At 37.4% G+C, this 19,923-nt stretch overlaps 1 protein-coding gene across 2 annotated transcripts in view; it reads right to left on the reverse strand.

Moving 5' to 3' along the window:
• The window catches only part of FBXL7 (F-box and leucine rich repeat protein 7), a 163,936-nt gene that overhangs the window by 105,691 nt on the left and 38,322 nt on the right, over positions 1-19,923 (reverse strand). The window lies entirely within an intron of this gene.

The raw sequence follows: 19,923 nt of genomic DNA on the forward strand, positions 1-19,923 counted from the left end.
ACACACACACACATTAAGAGTTATTTCAAATATCTAATCTTACAACACTGAAAAATCAAGAATTGTGGCAGAAATCGGGCAATGTGAAATCACGTGAAGAAAATCTGAGAGTCAAATTCAGATGCCAGAAGTGTGGGTTTACCCCTGCTATTCAGCTGAAAGGACTGAGCAATACTGGGCTCATAGACTTTTTCTTCTGTACACTTAGAAATAATAGCAAGGTCATAAAGCCAAGTACTTGAGAATTAGAAAACAAGTGTCAGTGTGCTATTAGTTTGTCTCCTTTTCTCTCGTGTGGCAGTAGTCATTCACAAGACAAAACTGTTTTCTGCTGTTCTCCTTCACTCAGGAGTGAAGTCTGCACATGACATGCATGAGGCACGCTGCTCAAAGAGAAGCATGCAATGAGGTTATTAACAGCCTTCATTCCCAGCAAAATGCACAAAAGGAGTTTACCACTGTGCTGTTGTTCATTACAGACCAAGAGCCCAGCTACCCCTGAAAAAGTCCATAGAGCTGTGGACAGCCACTCTGCACATGTGGACAGTGTGAGTACACTTTTTAAAAGTGATTTTAACTTAGAGTTAAATCTTTAGACATTTAACAATCCCCAAATGACTTAATAGTCAGTTTCCCATTTTCTGGGTGCCCAACATACATGATGATAAATGTAGGCCAGTGGATCTGTGCTGCAAACTGCTTTTCTTCAGAAAAATTAGCTTTTCTTTGGAAAAGTAAGCCCTGCAAGTCTATACATGAGCACTCAAAGTTTGTCAAAATTGCTTTTGATTTGTTTTCTTGATACATCAGAACAGCAAATACCACTGTCCAAATTATACTGTGAGGATTACACCTGAAGTAGTGGTACCACAATTAAAATGATTGCAAAAAAATACAATAAAGCAGGAACTTGATCAAAGAGCAATCTCAATACCAACAGAGGCAGGAAAGCTCTGCAATGCAGACTGTTAGAATATGAAGGTACGACAAAAGTAAGTTCACAGAATTTTCTAATTTTTGAGTGCTTAAGTTCAAAGCCGTGACTGTTATTTGAAGCTGTGGTATATAACTTCTGAATTTATTGTTTAATCCAACCTAAAATTGAATTTTACATTGCAGCCTTGTATTAAAACCCACTTATTTCGAAAACTACAGATCAACTCCTGATTCACCAGACAAACCTCTGCTGTTCAAGCAGAGGATTCAAGAACAGCAGTCATCATATACCATGTTGAAGTGCAGTAAACTGAATCAGAGCTGGCCAGTAGGTTCCAAAGCCATTTACAAACATGAGACACTAAGAAACCCCACCATAGATTTTGGAGGTTTTCTATCCTATCCCACTCTTCCTGACCAGGAAAGGAATCTTATCACTTCACCTTTTATTCCCATTTTCTTTCCATTCTCAAATAGACATGTCTAGCTGCCTTTGCAGAGAAAGCAGATGAACACTTCCTAACCCTATGCCTGTCTCTTAGCTTCTAGAATTTGGAGGTCTGGGGAGTGGACCATGGAGGGTGTTCTTCTTTGTTTTTCCACAAGTTTCACCCTTAATTTCTTTCTCCTCTTCCTCAGTTCAAGCTACCGCATCTCTGCAAGCAGAGAAAAAAATAACTGGAGAATCAGGAAGTAGTTTCTTGCTCAGCTCACTTAAGGTCATATTCACAATGACACCTAAGGTTTTAAAGGCTAAGCTCTAGTAATTTTCATCAAACACAGCCAAACCAAATTTTCAAGGGCTTGTGACTCAATAAAATTTGGATCAGGTATCCCAAGGATACACGCTTCTGTCAAAAGCCATTGTACTTCCAAAGCCTGGGACTTCGCATTTCCACATCTAGACAAATTAAACTTTCAGTAAAAGTCTTTAGAAAATTATAAAATATTCTTCCCACTTAACCTTCTGAGAAACAGTTCACCTGCTGCAATGAAAAACGCTAAAGTAAAAGTTAAAGATCAGTAGTACATATCACATCCACATACTGTCACTTGCATACAGCAGAGTGAATGCAAATGTGTTACGTCTGAGATGGAAATGGTAGTGGGAGAGAGATTCTGCAACTGACCAGTATTTTAAGCCTACGGGCTTAGAAATGAGATGATGAAAAAAAAAAAAAAAAAGACACTGCAAAATAGCAGCAATCACCAAAATAGGCCAAGATAACAGTTACAGGAAACTACAGACAACGTTCTGCTTAGTCTTCCTATATCAAATATCCTCTCATCCCACAGCTTAAGGAAAGACTTATCTAATAGAGAAAGAAATGATGACTTCTGGTTTCATTTATCAACTGGAGATTAGTAGGGTACAACACGACCTTTGTATCTGTAGAAAAGTGATCCCTATTATTAACACATTCTTGCTCTCACAAAATAATTCGCTAAGTTATAAGTTTACCATGCGTCATACTTCCAATGAATTCCCTAAATACATTTTCATACAGAAGAATGTTTAAGTTCCATTTTACCCAACATGTCTTTCAAGTAGAGGCCAAATTATTCTTCCGTTTGTCCTTCTGTTAGACTTTACTATAGTTTTAATGCCAAAAGGAGCCAACAACAGAACAAGTAGATGAAAAGTACTGAAAGCTTGCCAGAGTCCCTTTATAGTACATCTCAGTCACCTCGGAACTACCTTGAAGTTGCACTGTCAGTGATACTTTCTAATTTATGAGGCAATTCAAATCTGTTCTCTTTGAGCAGGGATTCTCTAAATACAAAATCCGTAATTTTCCTACAAACTAGAAGGATATTATCTTCCATACAGCCAGATGGAGCCTCTCCACAGTATCAGTACACTCTTACTTCATGAACAGCAATTCGTGTTCAATTTACAGGTTACAAATAGCAACAAGTAAAGCAAAATGTACATAAAGTAAAACGTTCATTTGTGAAGAAACCTGACAGGATGCCAGAAAAGAGGTGGAGAGGCACAGGTCAACAATAGCCCCCTTTCATCATCATCTACTTCACAGCAGTACTAACTACAAGAGCAGAAGTTTAACAGACACCTACGCCAGACTTTCCTTCACACCTCCAGCAGAGACTCCTAACCCTACCAGAACCTTGCTCATCACACAAAAAAGTTTCATCCAGTATTAAGTCTAATTCCCTCCTTCAGATCCAATTTTCTTATCCACAGCAAGCATAAACAAACCTTAATCCTTCCTCCTTCGCAGTGTTTTTCTGTATTCAAATATCCGTGTGTTCCCTCTTCCCTAATTTAACAGGCTAAACAAATGTAGGTATTTCAGTAGCCTCAAACTTTCTGGACTTCTGTTCATTCTTATTTTCCCTTGAATTTACTCTAATCATTATACTTCTAATAAGACACACTCATAAGTCCTCAAATCATCTACCAAGGTGCTTTTTAAAAGTAAACCCAAAGTACTGAAATTCAATCTTAAGAGAAGGTTGTGTATTTTATCTTAGCACTTTGCAAACTGAAGGAAGGCATTTAAAGGCCAATATGAAAGAACTTCATTTACATTTGCTTTTCTTAAGACCCAGCAGTGGTTGTTGCCACCTATGTAGCATTTTTTACTTTAAATACATGAAAGATTCTGTAGTGTCAAACTGTATATCTGTGCCTAGCTCAGTCCCTTCCTCCTTGCCAAAATGGCTGAAATCTACCTAAGTGCTTCAGGACGTGGAATTCATTCATTACAAAGGTACTTGCCTCTTGTGACACCCGATGGACCACATATATCTGAGAACGGAAATACCTTTAAAAAGCCCCATGGTGTTACAAAGTGCAACACTGGATGGTCTAAGCTATTCCACTCAAGTTTGCTTTGGCAGATATTCAACCCTCTCGTCTATTCCTGCCTTGTTTTCACTCGCAAGACTTGGAAGAATTCCATTCATCAAGTCTACCTAGATGGAGAATTAAGTTGGCCTCTAAAATAAAACGGGGAGGCAAAGAGGGAAAAGTAAGGCAATTCAATACCGTTAACAATTTTCTCACCATGGTTCTACGTATGCAGCACAAAAGTGGAAGGAAAAAAAATAGTTGAAATTTGAAGACAAAAAACTACTTTTCAAGTCATGCTGCCTGACATAATACAACGTTAGCTAAGTATGAAAATCTATTTTTGTGAAAAAATCATTACAAAAATAATGTCTCAGAACTGTTTTCTGCTAAAGGTAGTAAAGGAAAACATTTGTTTCACATAGTATAATGGTTTTGCAACAATTGCCTACAAGAGATATTTGCTAAAATGCCTCATAGGACTAAAGAGCTTCCAGTCATGCAAATATTTTATGAATATACCTATAGAATGGAGAAAAATTTGTACATGTGTGTATATATATATATATATACACACACACACACATTATATACGTACACACACCATGCATAACTTAGAATTCAAAGCAAACAAAATTAATTTTCCATTTTATTTTCAGATATTTCACTAAATCACAACTGTCACAAATGAAGATCTTAATCATAACCAACCAGATTCAAATTAAATTAATTACTTACGAAATCTAAGTTACTTAAAGCTATACAATTCCTTTTACAGTGACATGAATTTGACTTCTACAAGCCAATCTGGTTCGGTAGAACCTACAGAGTGTGCTGAAGTATTACTTCACAACACGTCACCCTTGGTAGTGTATTTTCTCCTCTGTGACACAGCTAAATAATCAATCAGACCACATACTCAAAGATCTTCTTGAGCTCCAAGCTTTTGCCAAATACTATAGTTTAAGTCAGAACCTTGAAGTTATGCCAAAGCCTTTGAACATCAAACTGAGGTATTATTAATATGCATTTACTCAAATTAGAAATAAGTTCATTACATACAGGATAAAACAATTCAATAAGACATTAAAATTATAGCTTAATATCTACCTTTTAAAACAAGCATAGAAAACAAACATGAAAAACAATAAAAAAAATAGGTAAGAAAAATGAAATTTGCTTAGGTGGCAGATAACCATCCTGTTTTTTTCCTAGCCCAAAAGGGACTAAAATGATAAATGACAACTTCCATAGATGGGTTCTGAGACAAGCAAATTACCTGATTCTTACCAAAACAACCCCCTTTTCAGAAGTGATCTCATTACATCAGAAGTTTCTATCCACTTTTGAAACAACAGGGCTTTAGGACTTTCAATAATGTGGGAAAAAAAGTCAGCCTATTGTCAGCAAGCTTAAATACACAGCTGGACTCTGCATGCCATGGAAAAATATTGAGGTCTACAGATCAACAAGTTGACATTCACAGTACATTACTTCCACTCTGTTAACTGTTTTGGCAAGCAGCAATTTCTTGTACAGTCATCAAGAAGTACAGACAATAATTCTTGTATTCTCCCTTCTAGGTCTACACGAGACCCTTGATTAATGGTGTCTGAGTTTCACAAGTAACCTAAATTGACATATTTAGTAGGGAAGACACGGAAAACTGCTTGCCTACCAGTAGAGGTTAATCATGTAGCTCCTGTACAAAGATTAGGCTTACAAAGATGGGACAAATTGCAAAGGGACAACAGACTGGTAACTTCCCACCACGGGAACTCTTCTGAAAAATTTAATTATTTCTCCACAAGACTCATCTCAAGCAACAGCTGCTATTGCAAGACTGCAATCAGATGCTATTCTCTGTATCAGAAGAATAAATAAGGAATGTTTACAGCCTCTGAATTCATTCATTTCAGGTATACTCGTTTTCAAAGTGCTTCCTCCTGAGCAACTCAGATCAAGCTACTCAGTTATGGCTTTGCTTCTCAAAGCAGTTTAACCAGACATCTAAATTGTCCAAGACAGTTTAACCACTTCTAATAATGTAATGAACTTCAGAGCATGCAGCAGGTAAATAAATCATGGTGCTCACTATGACATTCTGTAATAGGATTACAATCCTGAAACCCACAAGAGTTAAGAAAAATCAGGCAAGGTTTTTATTCCTTTTTCCTGTGCATAATTGGTGGAAGAATAGCTACAATGGTCACTTCGGCAATCAAGACTATGTTTCTCCTTGTGGAAGTAGATTAAGAAGCACTTACATCCTTACTGCTATAAACTTAAGGCATTTTTTTCTCTGAAACATATGCAGTATGGAATATCAATTCATTTCAAGTGAGATTATCAAAATTGCCGCACTGCACAAAATTCCGACATGGAATTCCATTTAGGTTTGTTCTTTTTTTTCCCCTCCTGCAAGCAGACTCTCACTTCTTTCCTTTATGTCTTCCATATACAAATAGGCTAGGGATAGCCTGTAAGTGTGTTTCAAGAAAGCCACAAACTACTACTTCATGCCTCTGTCTCCTTTCATGTCGGGGCTTTCATGCTGGCTGTCCCTGCACTGAAAAGGAGACACTGACTTCTTCTGCTGGCCAGGCCCAAACATAGTGTTTAGGACATGGCAGTACAACAAAACTAAATGCTGTCCCTAAACCTGACCTCTCAACTAAGAACAGTAAGAAGCAGGTCTTCAGCCTTACCTTGGTACCACATTCAAAATGTGACCACATTCTGATGACTCCAGAACTTTGTTCAGCTAAGATGCTTTGACTGAAAACTACATGAAAACACTGCTCTGAGGTCTCAAGAGAAAATGGTAACTCATTTGTCTTTAATTCTGTGAACACAAACTGCCAAGAATGCTCTATGATTCTGTAGCTAACCAAGCTTTTGAAAAGTCATACACGTCTATCATGAAAAAAATCTTAAGGTCTTCAAGCTCAGCAATTCCAGTCCAGAGAAGCATTGCAGTAGGAAGGGCTGTGCATACCAGTGGCTTCTGACACACACTACCAATGGTCCCTCTCACCCTCAACTTGTAAACCTCAGTGCAACTATACTTTATACATCCTTGGAGAGGATTAATTTAATTTTGATTTCCTCTCTGTGTTTGCTTTGGAGGTTTGCAGCTTGAGCAATACATATGACTAAAATTTGGCAGCAGATGTGTAATATGAAGTATATCATTTCAGGCTGGCTAGCACATTCAGGAAAACAACAAGCAGGCAGTGAGGACAGCTTCATCCCACATTCAGAAAGTGAAAGATTGATGTAAGAATAAGGAAAGGCAAGATATTTTCAGGAGCTGAACTTAAGACGGACGGGGCTCAATATTGTCCATGTGGCACAGGAAATACAGTGCTCAGCAAAACAAGCTTGGATCACAGAGTAGAGAAAGAGGAGAAAGGCATACAGGTCTTCAAACCCACAGTCTTTCCATCATCCAGTGGTACTGTTGGCATTTTGGTTACTAGTGTTATCCAAAGCATGTTAGAGTAAGGGTAACACTAGGGCAATGAAAAGAGGTATTGCAGCCACAAGAAAGCAGACAGAAATAAAAAGATTTTGCTGGGCTGATTTGTATATTTGAGCACTGTGTTAGATTAAAGAACGCGTGAAGCATGTTGAACATAGTTTTTTTCAATGGAAGAAATAGGAATTAAGTTCTGAACCATACTGTTTCCAATGTAAAATTCAGTGAAACATCCAAAATTTCAGTCTCAAGTTTTACTCCATCAGCTGTTCTTCACAAAGAATTTGTAGCACGTTATACTGAACCAGTGATGTTCTATGCACAATGGAAAGTACGTTCTATCACATTCCAAGTACACAGCAACAGGATTACTTCATTTTTAGCTTGTGCATGTTTTTTTCCATGGCTGATGTGCATTTGCCCAGCTGAATCAAACACTCAGGATGTGGTTCTTGGCAAATACTGCTGTCACGACCTTAGCATTCAAAATACTTGATAAGAGTGCCAATGCTTCCCAACTCTAACAGACTATCTATAAGGACAGGTAAGCTTCTGACACTGCAGTTGTATGTACATCCACATTTTCAGTACTATACAGCAGAGAAGCTTTATTTTTAATGTAGAGTTCGCTACCTCTTCTCTTATCTTTTGGCAATGCTGTTTCATTTCCTCAGTCAAAATCCCATGCCTTTAGTTTAAGTAGTCCCTTCACTCCCCAGAATAAAATTCAGTTTGGTATTTCTCTGATATGGAACTGAACTAATGTGAAGCAGAAATGCCAAAATCAAACAAAATCCTAGTCCATTCAGACTCCTTCATTAAAAGCTGAATGTTAAAGCTAAGTATGACCATTCACGTTCAAAAGTTAGACACGAAGGGACAAAAGCTATCAGATTCAACTCCAGTCCTTTAAAACAACCTTTAAAAAAGTTAATGTTTTTTTCCTCCACTGTGTTTGATACAGTCCCAGTATACAATATGAAATGTTCGCACACTAAGAATCAGAACACTTGTTTCAGTACCTAGATATGACTACCAGCCTCCCAACCACACCATCACCTTTAAACTTTTGCCACAGAGTGTTTCATTACCTTTGTTTTGGTCCAAGTACCTGTATTAGAAGACCATCGTTATACAGTTATTTAAGATGACATGATTTACAAGACAGTGCGACACAGTTAACAGTTAAGCACCTGGTTTTTCCTGGCCTTGTTCTGTAAACCTACAAGTCTTTCCTTGCGGAAATGCTTATTCTTCTACTGCTTCCATATGTTAAATAGGAATGGCCCTGACTAGGACACCTGAGGCTTCAAAATTTTTGGCTAATCTGCACATCTGCATTAAGATGAATCATCCTACAGGCATCCAACTTGGTGAGCAAAGGCATAACTTCACTCTGCCAAGAGTTCTGCATAGGATGCCCAGACAAACTGTGGTCAGAAAAGAGTGTCCTTCATTTGGATCAAATTACCAGACATGATATACACAAAGGATATTAAGCTAGAATGCCAATAAGACAGAGCAGGAGGTTAAAGATTTCTGAACCCAGAAGACTTAATCCTAAAGATGAGCAAAGCTGTTCATGGAACAGAAGGGTGCCTGCAACACCGGGTCAGAAAAAACAGTCATCACTGCTGACAAATGACTTCAGCTGATACCTGAGACTCTATAGCATATAAACATATTCAGAGCCAGAACACAACTAATGGTTGGGTTTTTTTAATTTGTTTTTTTCTCCCCCAAGCAGCAACTGAGGCAACACATTCTTTTCAACTTTTCTAATGAGTAAACATACATATACTTCAGCCTGCTGTGCTGCTGTGTGAGGTGAGGGCTGGCAATGTGTTTTCAGTTGAGCATCCTTCCATGCCAAGTTTTTAGAAATTCCAGTGCACGCACAGATGGGAAAAGTTGAAGCTCATCCAGGTCTTGTATTCAGTTTCTTTAACAGAAGTTAATGAATATGAACATAAATAAGCAAAATCATGCACAAATAGCACCTAAAAAACACACAAGTTTCTTGCTATAGAGAAATGCATTAGCATTCAAATGGAGACTGGTATTAATGACAGAATCATTTTTCATACCAAAGGTGACCTTGCTCCTGATGCTAAAAAGAAGCTGAGAAACATTCCTCAGATTTTCTGGGAGGTTTCAGTTAGCTATTTTCCTTCTGTTGAGGCTTTGTGTGAAGTTTTATTACTAGCTTTAGGGATATTATTTTTCTACATCCCTTTGACAAAGAGGACCGGTATTTCAGTCCAGTAACAACTTTGTAAAAGGTTGGGTGTGCTTTTCATCTACAAGATCCCTATACTCCTGTGCAAATGAGTCCTTGTAGGAATGGTTCATCAAATATTTCCATTTTTAAAGAAATTTTACTGATGAAATATATCTGTGAGACTGCAAGGCATCTTTCTCAAAGATTAACTGAACTATTTCAAAGTCTTGAAGAAACGTGGCTTCATTAGGGCTTAAGACTAGTAACTGAAACTTATCTTACATTTGCTGAGATTAAAAACAACTGCATCGAGAATGACATGTGAACTATTTTTAGAGCCACAGTCACAGAGTAAAACCCTGAAGTTTACCTTTTGGATTCATGAAGACTATCTGATTACTGAAGCAACACGATAACATCAGTTTTTCCAGGAGTCACAAAATTCCAGAGGTTCACTACGGTTATGTTTGCTGTTAACTGAACCATCCACAACAGTATGCTCTTTTCTTGGACCTGAACTGGCCAACCACACAAACAAAAGGACACAATTTCTATTACGGGGCCAAAGAAAACAATGTATCTTTTCAGCAGTATCTCAGCCCTTATGGTTATAAGAAAAATATACTGAGTAAGAGTCAATAGGATGTAAATGTTTTGTCATATTTTAACCACCTTTTTTATTTTAGTAACTTTGCAGCTAATGTATTTTGTTTCCCAGTTTCTTTCACTTAACTGGCTTTACTGCTTGCACTTTCCAACTATGTTCTCTTTCCTCCACCCTATGATCCTAGTTAGACCAGCATTTGAAGTTACTGTTACATTCTTGTTCTTTCTCAAGTAGCACAGCTTATAATATATTTCAATAGGGTGGCAGTTGCTCTAATTTAGAACTCCTAAATATTAAAGAGTAAGGAAGTCACGGCATATCGCCCTTCTATGCTCATTTTATATCTGAGATATATGAGAAAAGAGTTTTCTGGCACAGATAGGAATAAATAAGTTGCTTTAGATATGTTCCTACTTCTGTGACAGTAGTAGATCCACACTGGAGAATATTAGAACCACATAGAATTCTGCACTGAAGTATGAATAACAAGTTACAAGCAGAGCTATAAGAATAGTCTGAGCATTAATTTAGATTTGATTTATATATATAAATATATATAAATTTTATTTATATATATATATAAATATATATAAATTTTATTTATATATATATAAATATATATAGATTTGAGATTCAGAGTAATCTGTAAAAATTGGGTACGTTATCTACTTGATCAAACTGATTCACATGCTTAATGTTCCAAATACAAACGTAAGGGAGGACAAAGTGCGTAGTACAACTGTATCTGAGATACAAGGTCATTAAAAAAAAATTGGGGAAGTTTACTGAAACAGTACAGAAAAGGTCCGCTTACAGTTAGCATCAGATTGGACTGTAATTCTGGCTCAGATTCCAAACAATGATTAAAGTCTTGTTTTAGAGAAAAAAGGTGTCATTTCAGGAAGTAAAGTTCAAACTAATGGTTTATCTCAGTCCACAATAAAGAAGGACCAGATGACCATCAGGTTCCCAAACCAGAGCCAACAGATGGTAGCCTGGTTACGCTTTTACCATTTTATCACATTTGTTTCCGTTTGGAAGACAAACAAAGCAAAAAACAAATAACCACTAACACAGTACTGAAACAGCCCTCCCTGGTGCCAAGCAAATGACAGCTTTGCACAGCGCAGGGCTTCTGAAATTTCAGGTGCCACACAAAGTTTTTATTGCTCAAGTGGGATCTAACAAGCTAAGCTGTCATGGCTTATAAATGTTTATCTTGCCAGTGAGGGGAAAAAACAGAAATCTGCATTTATCTGCATGAACACAGAAGTATTTTCAAATGAAGCAAATCACAAGCCTCACAGTTAGGAACAAGAATCTGTTCCTTCTGCCTACATCTTGAGATCTCTGAATACAAATATTTCCAGCTGGGAGCCTCTGGAGGAGAAATATTTAATTTTAACAAACAAGTAAAAGACTTCCCACAAACAATAAATACTCAGTAGTCCTGTAAATTTTCATCTTTATACACAAGATGAAAATGGGTTTCATTTTAGGGAAACCCAAAAAGAGCTGTAGATTTAACTAGCACTGGTAAAAACTGAAGTTTAATTATCATGAGTCTAGTGACAATTTACAATGAATATTTGTGGTTTATCCAAGTCACAGCAAGCAGCACAAGTTTCAGTCATTCAGAACTCAAAAGAGTTCTGAAATCAAGCTTCATCTCAATCATGCATTCACATCCACAAGGCAGCACAAACAGGACACAGGTAGGCTAGATGAAAAATCCCCGTACTTTGCCAGGACAGCTGAAAACTAGTTGATCTAAATAGATTACCAGATCTTACGAATGAGTATTTACAATGCATCTCCATCAAAATCCCACCTGCCTTTTGGCAAGACTTTATGCGCACAATAGATACCAACAGAGTAGGTGAGAAGAAACCTCCCCTCTTTCAACATAGTTGATCAGCTGCCACAGGTCCGTGTTTTGCTGTGTTAGAAATCTTTATTCAAATCGTAAAAACGGCAAATATACCTTGATTTTCAAGGGGCTGCAGCTCACAATCCACACTCCCATTTAAATATCAAAAAAAGCCTTAAACATGAGAAGAAATATCAACATGGAAGGTTACTGAACATGAAACAGGAACACCACCGCAACACAAATTAAATGTTGAACACTGGATGATTAAGACTCAAGAAAAATGTAAAATGCTGATCATCAGGTTATACTCATAAATTCTGCTTATACCTAATGTAGTGTAATTGCCTAAACCTATGATGATCCACCAGTCAGAATTAACAAGAAATAAGAATTACCACCATCTGTTCTTGAACTGCCATTTTCATCAGCCAACCTCAGTGCATATGTCAAAATCTGAAGAATGCTAGTGGAAATAAGATGATGCCAAACTTCAATAACATGAGAAAAACACCATAACAAAGCATTATGGTACAGCAGCAACAGATGAAGAGAGCAAGTCAGCAACATCAAGCAAATATTTCCCAAGTCTGCAGCTAGGTTTAGCACTGTTGGCAATATCATTCTTACGAAATATACAGCCATTTGATAATCTGACAATAATAAGTGATAGAGGAAAACAGAGAAGGATATTTTGTGTCATAAATTTAAGCTATGGTTCAGCACTTAACAGGAATTTAACAGGAGTTAAAGGCAAAAACTTGATTAAAAGAATGAAATAAAATTGGAACGGCAAGTTCTAGAGTTAATCTGAAGCAGTTTCCTAGTGTCAGTTCACAAGTTCTGGAAAGCAGATAAGTCATACATATTTAAATATACATCATTAGGTTATATATATTCTTGAAACAGTTCAGACAGCAATTAAAAATATATATTTTTTTAGACTAGCAAATGTTGGGAAGTCATCAGATGCTTCAAGATGACTTTGCTTTTCTGAGAAGGAAAAGTAGTTATAGCACAGGCAGTAACGAAGGGTCAAAAACTCCCTGTGACAGTGGTATACAAGTGGGTTGATACAGAACTCTACAGAAGGAATTACATCTGGGATTCCAGGTTTCTTAAAATCAGATTTAAAGATAATTGAGTAGACCATAATCACTCCTACCAAGCATCACATCTTGTGCTGGAAAAGCTAACGCTAGGCTTTTAAACTGAGGCCATTTCTCTCTAACTACACTGTAAGTGCATTTGCTCACATTTCAGGCAGCAGATCAAGTAAGACTGCAGTTTTATGCACCTCTCCAATTTGTTCCTAGTATTGTTTGGGCAGGCTTTAAGCATTTGGCTATACCATTTCAGTACAAATTAGCCAGAATAATGTAAGGTTTCAATTTGCAGTTTTAACCTAGCCAACATCCTAACCACTTTTGCCTTGTATTTGAACTCTGATTTAAATGCCGATTGCAATGGTATTGTTACAATTAGCAGAACAGCTTTGCAGGAACACTGCCTATTAGATAGCAAAAGCATACAAGATGTGGTTAAACACAAAAAACAAGGGCTAACAACAAGCCTCTATACTACTCTGTACCTCCACATACTGCTCGAGGTGATTATATTTGTGTATGCATTCAGATATGTTGGTTGGAGGAATTTAAATAGTGAGCTCTGTTTATTCTGCCAAAGTGTTTACAGATTTGGATTTATTAACAGTCACGCCTCCCACCCCTCTTATTCCTCCCCAATTTTTTTGGCTTCAAATGACTCTATTTTGGCACATTGAGTAACACAACATTTCACTTTTCTAGAAAACTTCACCGTCAGAAAAGTAACACAAAACCCTAGGAAGCTTACCTGGTCTCTAGTTTCACTGCCAACTGAAAACAGCCACAGCTCACTCAAAGCCAACTGAATCTCAGCCCAGATCCAAGTAAGTAGGGGCAAATTTAGTAATTCATATCAAATTCAGACATGGCTTGTTGCACAGAAAGACTGTGTAGACAGTACTTCAACAGGAGAACCAAGAGCCTGAACTCCCAAAAACACTGCAAAGACATGAGGACAGAGATAAACAGGGAGAGAACTATTGCCATGAATTAGGAATTACGCATATGCTTACATGCATTCAGGAAGACCAGATGTAAGTTCTCAGTTCCAGCACTGAATGTCAGTGTCTAATGTTAAAGACAAAATGAAAGGAAAAATACTAAAGAATCAAAGTGGGAAAAGATTATTTAACAGGTATCAGACATGAGAATGAATCAAAAAACTCTTCTTGGCAAAAGGACAGTAAAAAAAAAAAAAACTAGGTTGGAAAACAGCATCTCTTCAACAATTTTTTTCCGTAACATGCAGTTATTTGCATGTCCAGAGAAGATGTACAAGCCTTTCAGAAGCTTCAGTGGAACTGAACAAAGTATAGCTGAACAAAGCTATCTATCTTATACCATGAAACACAACACACAGAAGCCTATTCATCAACTGGTTCTCCGGGATTTTCATCTCTCTCTGAAATAACATCAGGACTGTACTTACCCAAATTTTCCAACTCAGATGCCTCTTCTTCATGAAGCTACTTTAATATCAAAAGATTCAATATCAAAAGATTTAATTTCATCTTCCTAAATTTTCATAATGTCCATCAAGTACAACGCAAAGATCTCCTTAAACACACCAAATCAATTAAGAGCTGTTTGCAGATACAGAGACACCCAGCCTTTTTAAAGAACAGGATTGTGAAGCCAGGAGAGATTAACAGGATGGCATCTTCCCCGAAAAGACCCTATAACGTGTATTTCATCTCACTTTTTTTTGCTCGCTGGTAAGTTGAACTGAAAGGCATATATCCCAAATAGAACTTTTTGTATTCAACAAATGTCACTTAATATGTGCTCACAAAGAGCACTGACAAGGGCTTTCTAATACAGAGCTCAAACAATTCTGGAAAAGAAGGTTCCATAAAGTTCTTCAGGAAAATTAGAAAAGGCAATTACTAATTTCTTACACTTCTGAGTATGAAAGGCTGGGACAGAAATGTATATCATTCTTAGATAAAATAAGTTAGAGTGTGAAACTACTGCTTTGAGAGTTCTCACATATCAATAAAGCTCAATCTGTCTTTCCATAGTTCATTAAAAAATTGTTTGAAAAGCAGCTGCTTTTCCTATTTTTCTCTACAGTCCTCCAGAATGACTTCGACATTTTAGGTGTCAAAGCAGAAATAACTATATTCCCTGTTCCTACTTTCCTCTAGGCATTAATCATGCATTAATTCACTTACAGTCTGTACAATAAAGAGATGTAGTAGCAGTAGTCAAATTCTGGTCACTTCTGAAAGTCACTTGAAAGTTATTTTCTTAAGAAATGAATCAACATTAGAGCACAGCAAACGTATGAAGCACTTTTAGTACTTTTACTAATGACTTTATGAATAGAAGATAATTTCTCTTGAAAAAGTTTATTCAGCTACACTCTTTTTCTTGTTAAACTGAATATAAATCCAGTTCCAGATACTTAGGTACCTGGTACTTCTGCAATTAGACAAAAACTTGAATGAGCACTTGTAATTCTATATTCAGAACAGTAGAAGTCTTATGAATTTTCAGAGCTCTCAGTCAGACTTGTAGATCGCTAGCCACCAGTACATATTTATTTTTGAAGGACTGCAGCAATTACAGACATGTCAGAATGAGAACCACTACAGGGAGAAGGGTAGTTCTTCATCCACAGCTGCCCCTTCCTCTGGAACTTACTACATGTCAAGAGAAGAGGACAGACAGCAGAAATTCCCTAACACAGACTGGGACTTGCCAACATACCAGCCATTTAAGTTTTGTTATCAGGGACTCAACAGAAAAGGATGCCAAGGACCACAGTAACATTACTTCATTGATCTTAACCAGATGTCATCTCATACAGGGTACACAGTAACACTCTTACATGAGTAATTAAAGCATTACATATCTGTGAAACGCTACACTTTCACCCAAATGTGATTTAACGAAGTGAATGTTTCCTAATGGATGTAGTTATTCCAGTCACATTACTGATGTTGTTTCTCTCAGAACTGCTGAAAAGCTCAAATAAAACAGAAAGGAGGACGCAACTACCAGAACTGTGACTGGGCATCTTCCTTGCATGTATAAAACAGAGATCTAAACTCTGGATGTAATACCACTTCTGCTGAGATGCAGTGCTGAAACAATTGCATTTGCTCTCCACACTAAGCATAAAAGGCAATGCTAACATGCAAAAAGCTGTGTCCTCTTCATTTGTCTGTTTCCTAAATTGAGTCACTTTCAAGTTTATTTAAGGTACATGAACATCATGTGATGAAGACAGATGCTGGAGTTCTAAAGATATTGCTGAAGGAAAAAAAAAATAAAAAAAATCAAGGTCTCTAAAAGTCAGCATCAGTAAAAGCAGATATAATTTTAATTTCTGCAGAATACAGCAACTGACATCGCTGTATTTCCACAGAATTTAAAATAAACATTAACAGGATATATTCACAGGTATTTCAGCACTTAACCTTATTGCTAAAACAGTATTTTTGTTTCAGGCCTAACACTTCATTTTGATTTTATAGAAACTGAGAAATAAATTAGAACTCATACATGAAGCTCATGCACGAGCTCTCAATTTAAAGCAGCCTCTGGATTACCATTTAAGAGCATCTACACATGAAGTGCAAACAGTATTGATTTTTTATTTGAAAAGCTGTCAAGTTAATATGAAGCATTCAGCCTGGACATAACATTCCATGCTCTGCAGGTAAGTGTTAGAAGAAAGCTCCCTAACCAAGGTAAGCCCATACAAAAACATTCGGTCTAGCCTTCTAAATCAAACTTTAAACAGTAATATTCCGGCTAAGGCCATGTCTAGCAAATTGCATTTAAACAGCCCACAAAAATCCATTTAGTCTTTCATTGCCAGAACAGCAATGGGGGGTAGCAAAAACTCATGTGTTCTAAAGTTTCTAACTGTAAGTGATTGATGGGATAAAGGATTGCAGACAATGTCTGAGACTGGAAAAGAGGTAAAATGTAGTGCATATTCAAAGCTAAAGAAAACAGCATTGTCAGAAGAGGAGACAGAGCAGAGGCAAAGTGCATGCACATCCACAGCTCACCATGCTTTCTTCTGAGCCAAGCTGCAGCCAGACTGTACCCATAGCACATTCAGTTATTTACGCAGAGAAGTCCTGACATCTGTTTTTTGCCTCCTGCCCTTTACTGGATGATAGAAAGTAAAAGCCACAGTGGGTGCAGCTTCAGCAAGAGACAGAACTTCAGTTTCTGCACCAGTGCAGCCTCATCACTGCATCATTCTCATGTGCATCACCGCTATCTGGAGTCAGAGTTTAGGAAGCTGAGAGATCTGCCAGTAACTGTCTACTATTTGCTGGTAGATGCTGTGCAGTTCACCCACGAAGATGTTTATAGTGCTATCAAATGTTGCCTTTTTGAAGCATAAAGATCATCTCCTACAACTCTACAGATATTCATGACCTACAGCATGAAGGAGGGCACTACGGCACTGCATTTAGGCGATAACCACATCTCCCATTCCCATCAAGAGATTTAACTGCTGTCACCTCAACAGCATATCTAAGTCTGAAACACCACATAGGCCATTTCAAGCAGGTAGTAACTCATTTCTTGAACTCACCCTCTACAGAAACATCACAGCACTGAAAATTCACAAACAGAATGAATGCAGAAGATCAAATATGGAGTTCATTTGATTGCTCATACAAACAACAAGATAACACCTGCTGCCACGGAGCTTCTGAGGTAGTTTCCTCTTTCAAGGAAGAGTCTTGTCTCACATCTTTCTGCAGTCCCTGGGAATTTATAGCTGCCTGCAAGTATTTTACATAACTGACTCTCTAACGTAAAGTACCAAAGAGCTGCATGAACTGGTCTTATCATTTCCTTCCTAGTTTTTCCATGGCTTTTCAGGGATTCAACTTCAATAAGTGTTTTGTTAACAGTCTTAAAGAAACAGGAGAAGAGATGCTGTGCAGAACTGGAGAGAGTTAGGTCTGTTTGCAAAGCTGGAAAGCAGGAGACAAGAAAGGCCTTCAGCCTTGCATAAGAATTCTGTGCTCTTCACAAAGCTAGGCAACCAAGAATTCAGCCACCACTAGAAATTCAAGGGATGCAAAGAAGCTGTAACTTTTTTTTTTTTTTTTTAAGAGTTATTTCCCACGCCAATGAAGGTGAGGAAAAGTTTAGCAGCAACCTTTCATTTTCCTATCTACTCCAGACCTAGGACATACACATTTCACCACACATCACGACTCATTCACAAGACAGCATGCAGTGCTATGAATTTACAACACGGAGTTAAAGTAAAGGACAGAGTTCAAGTGTTTGCCCCAGCTTCAGCCTCATGTTGAAGAGCAATATGCACTTAGTCTCCACGGTGGGCAGGTACTACTGTATCATGACAAGCAAACACTAGAGGATAGAGTACTATAAAGGTAAATTTAACTAAACAGTTGTAAAAAGTTATGAAAAGACATAAGTGCAACTGCTAGTACAGTGCCTAACACAATCAAGCTCTTGCTCTTAGCTACTCCCTAGACATTACTCTGTAACTGAACTGTAAAAAAGCATTCAGTCCTTTAAGTGCAGAACTCTTCTCATCTTGCAGAACATGCGATTCCTTCTCTTCGTTTGAATCCTCCTACAAGGCAAGTCTACTACACAAGGGGGAAAGAGGCATCATTAGTTAAGAACGAAACCACTGAACAAAAACCCACAGACAAACTGGTTGAAAAACAGGTCTTCCAGTCACAACACTGGTTTGTACAGGACCCTGTGGGTTTTTTTTCCCCCCCTCAACGCTACTTCCACTTCTCTGCTCTCACTTGCCTTCATAAAACCCTCATGCTCCTTGGTTATGTCATTTAAAGTACCTGACAGATTATACAGCAATCCATATTAATACAGCTCCATTAAGTGACCCATATTAACTGCTCAGCAGAAAAACTTGGTAGCAACGCAACAGCAGAACAGATAGAGGGATGGACTACCACTGCTGCTATTAAAATAAGTGTTATCTACACACCTTCCTATTTTCACCCTTCTGTAAGGAGTGTAGACTCATGTCTGAAATTGTCTCCAAGAGTGGGAAACATAACTACTGTTGTGAACTTCGTATCTGCACAAGAGCTCAGAAAACATCTTTACTACAGCATCTGCTGGCCTGTATTTCAACCTCCCTCACTAATGAACTAAACAGCTGCAAAAATGTGGTGAAGATTTCACGATCTACACCGGTATTCCCTGGCTCTACAATAGGTTAGATTAACAACATAAATCTTAGAGATTAATAAAGAATTATTTTGCGTTATCTGATTAGAAAATAAGGGAAAAGAAATGTTTTCCTGATTGAAGTAAAACAGAAATTTAAAGCAATTGTTAAGGACTGACTTCAGAGTTTCCACTACTCCTTTGTGCTTTTTTCTTGGCTGTCATACAGAAAAGTTAAAATGCTTTTATACGTTTCCTAAATTTACTTGGCATCTTGGCAATTCATCTCCTTCACGCATCTCAAAACTTGCCGATCTAAAGCTTAGTGAAACATGAAGTCTACTATTCAACTTAACTTTATTAACTGTATATTCATTTATTGTTAAATTTATTGTTCAGACTAAAAAGCAGAGATTCTGAACCAGAATCTCATATGATTCACAGGTGCCAGATCTTCATTCTTGATAGGGGATTGTGCATGCCTAACAATAAACTCTCGTGATTTATATGGTCATTTATTACTTACATGAACTCCTTTTACTGTTCAGATTCTACAGTTATAGCTAGACTTGCCAAACGAGAACAATTCAAACCCTATGGTTTCTTCTAACAATAAGAAACAAAGCCAGACTGAAAGCAACCAGAGCTTATAACTTCATTTGTAATGGCAGAAGTGAAAGAAGTCAAATTTATTATTTTATAATTACCAAGTACAACTGACATATTTTGAC

This window comes from Lagopus leucura, unplaced genomic scaffold, assembly GCF_019238085.1.
Source record: "Lagopus leucura isolate 7727_CA_CO unplaced genomic scaffold, USGS_WTPT01 Super-Scaffold_100002, whole genome shotgun sequence".
In the NCBI taxonomy this organism is placed as follows: Eukaryota; Metazoa; Chordata; class Aves; order Galliformes; family Phasianidae; genus Lagopus; species Lagopus leucura.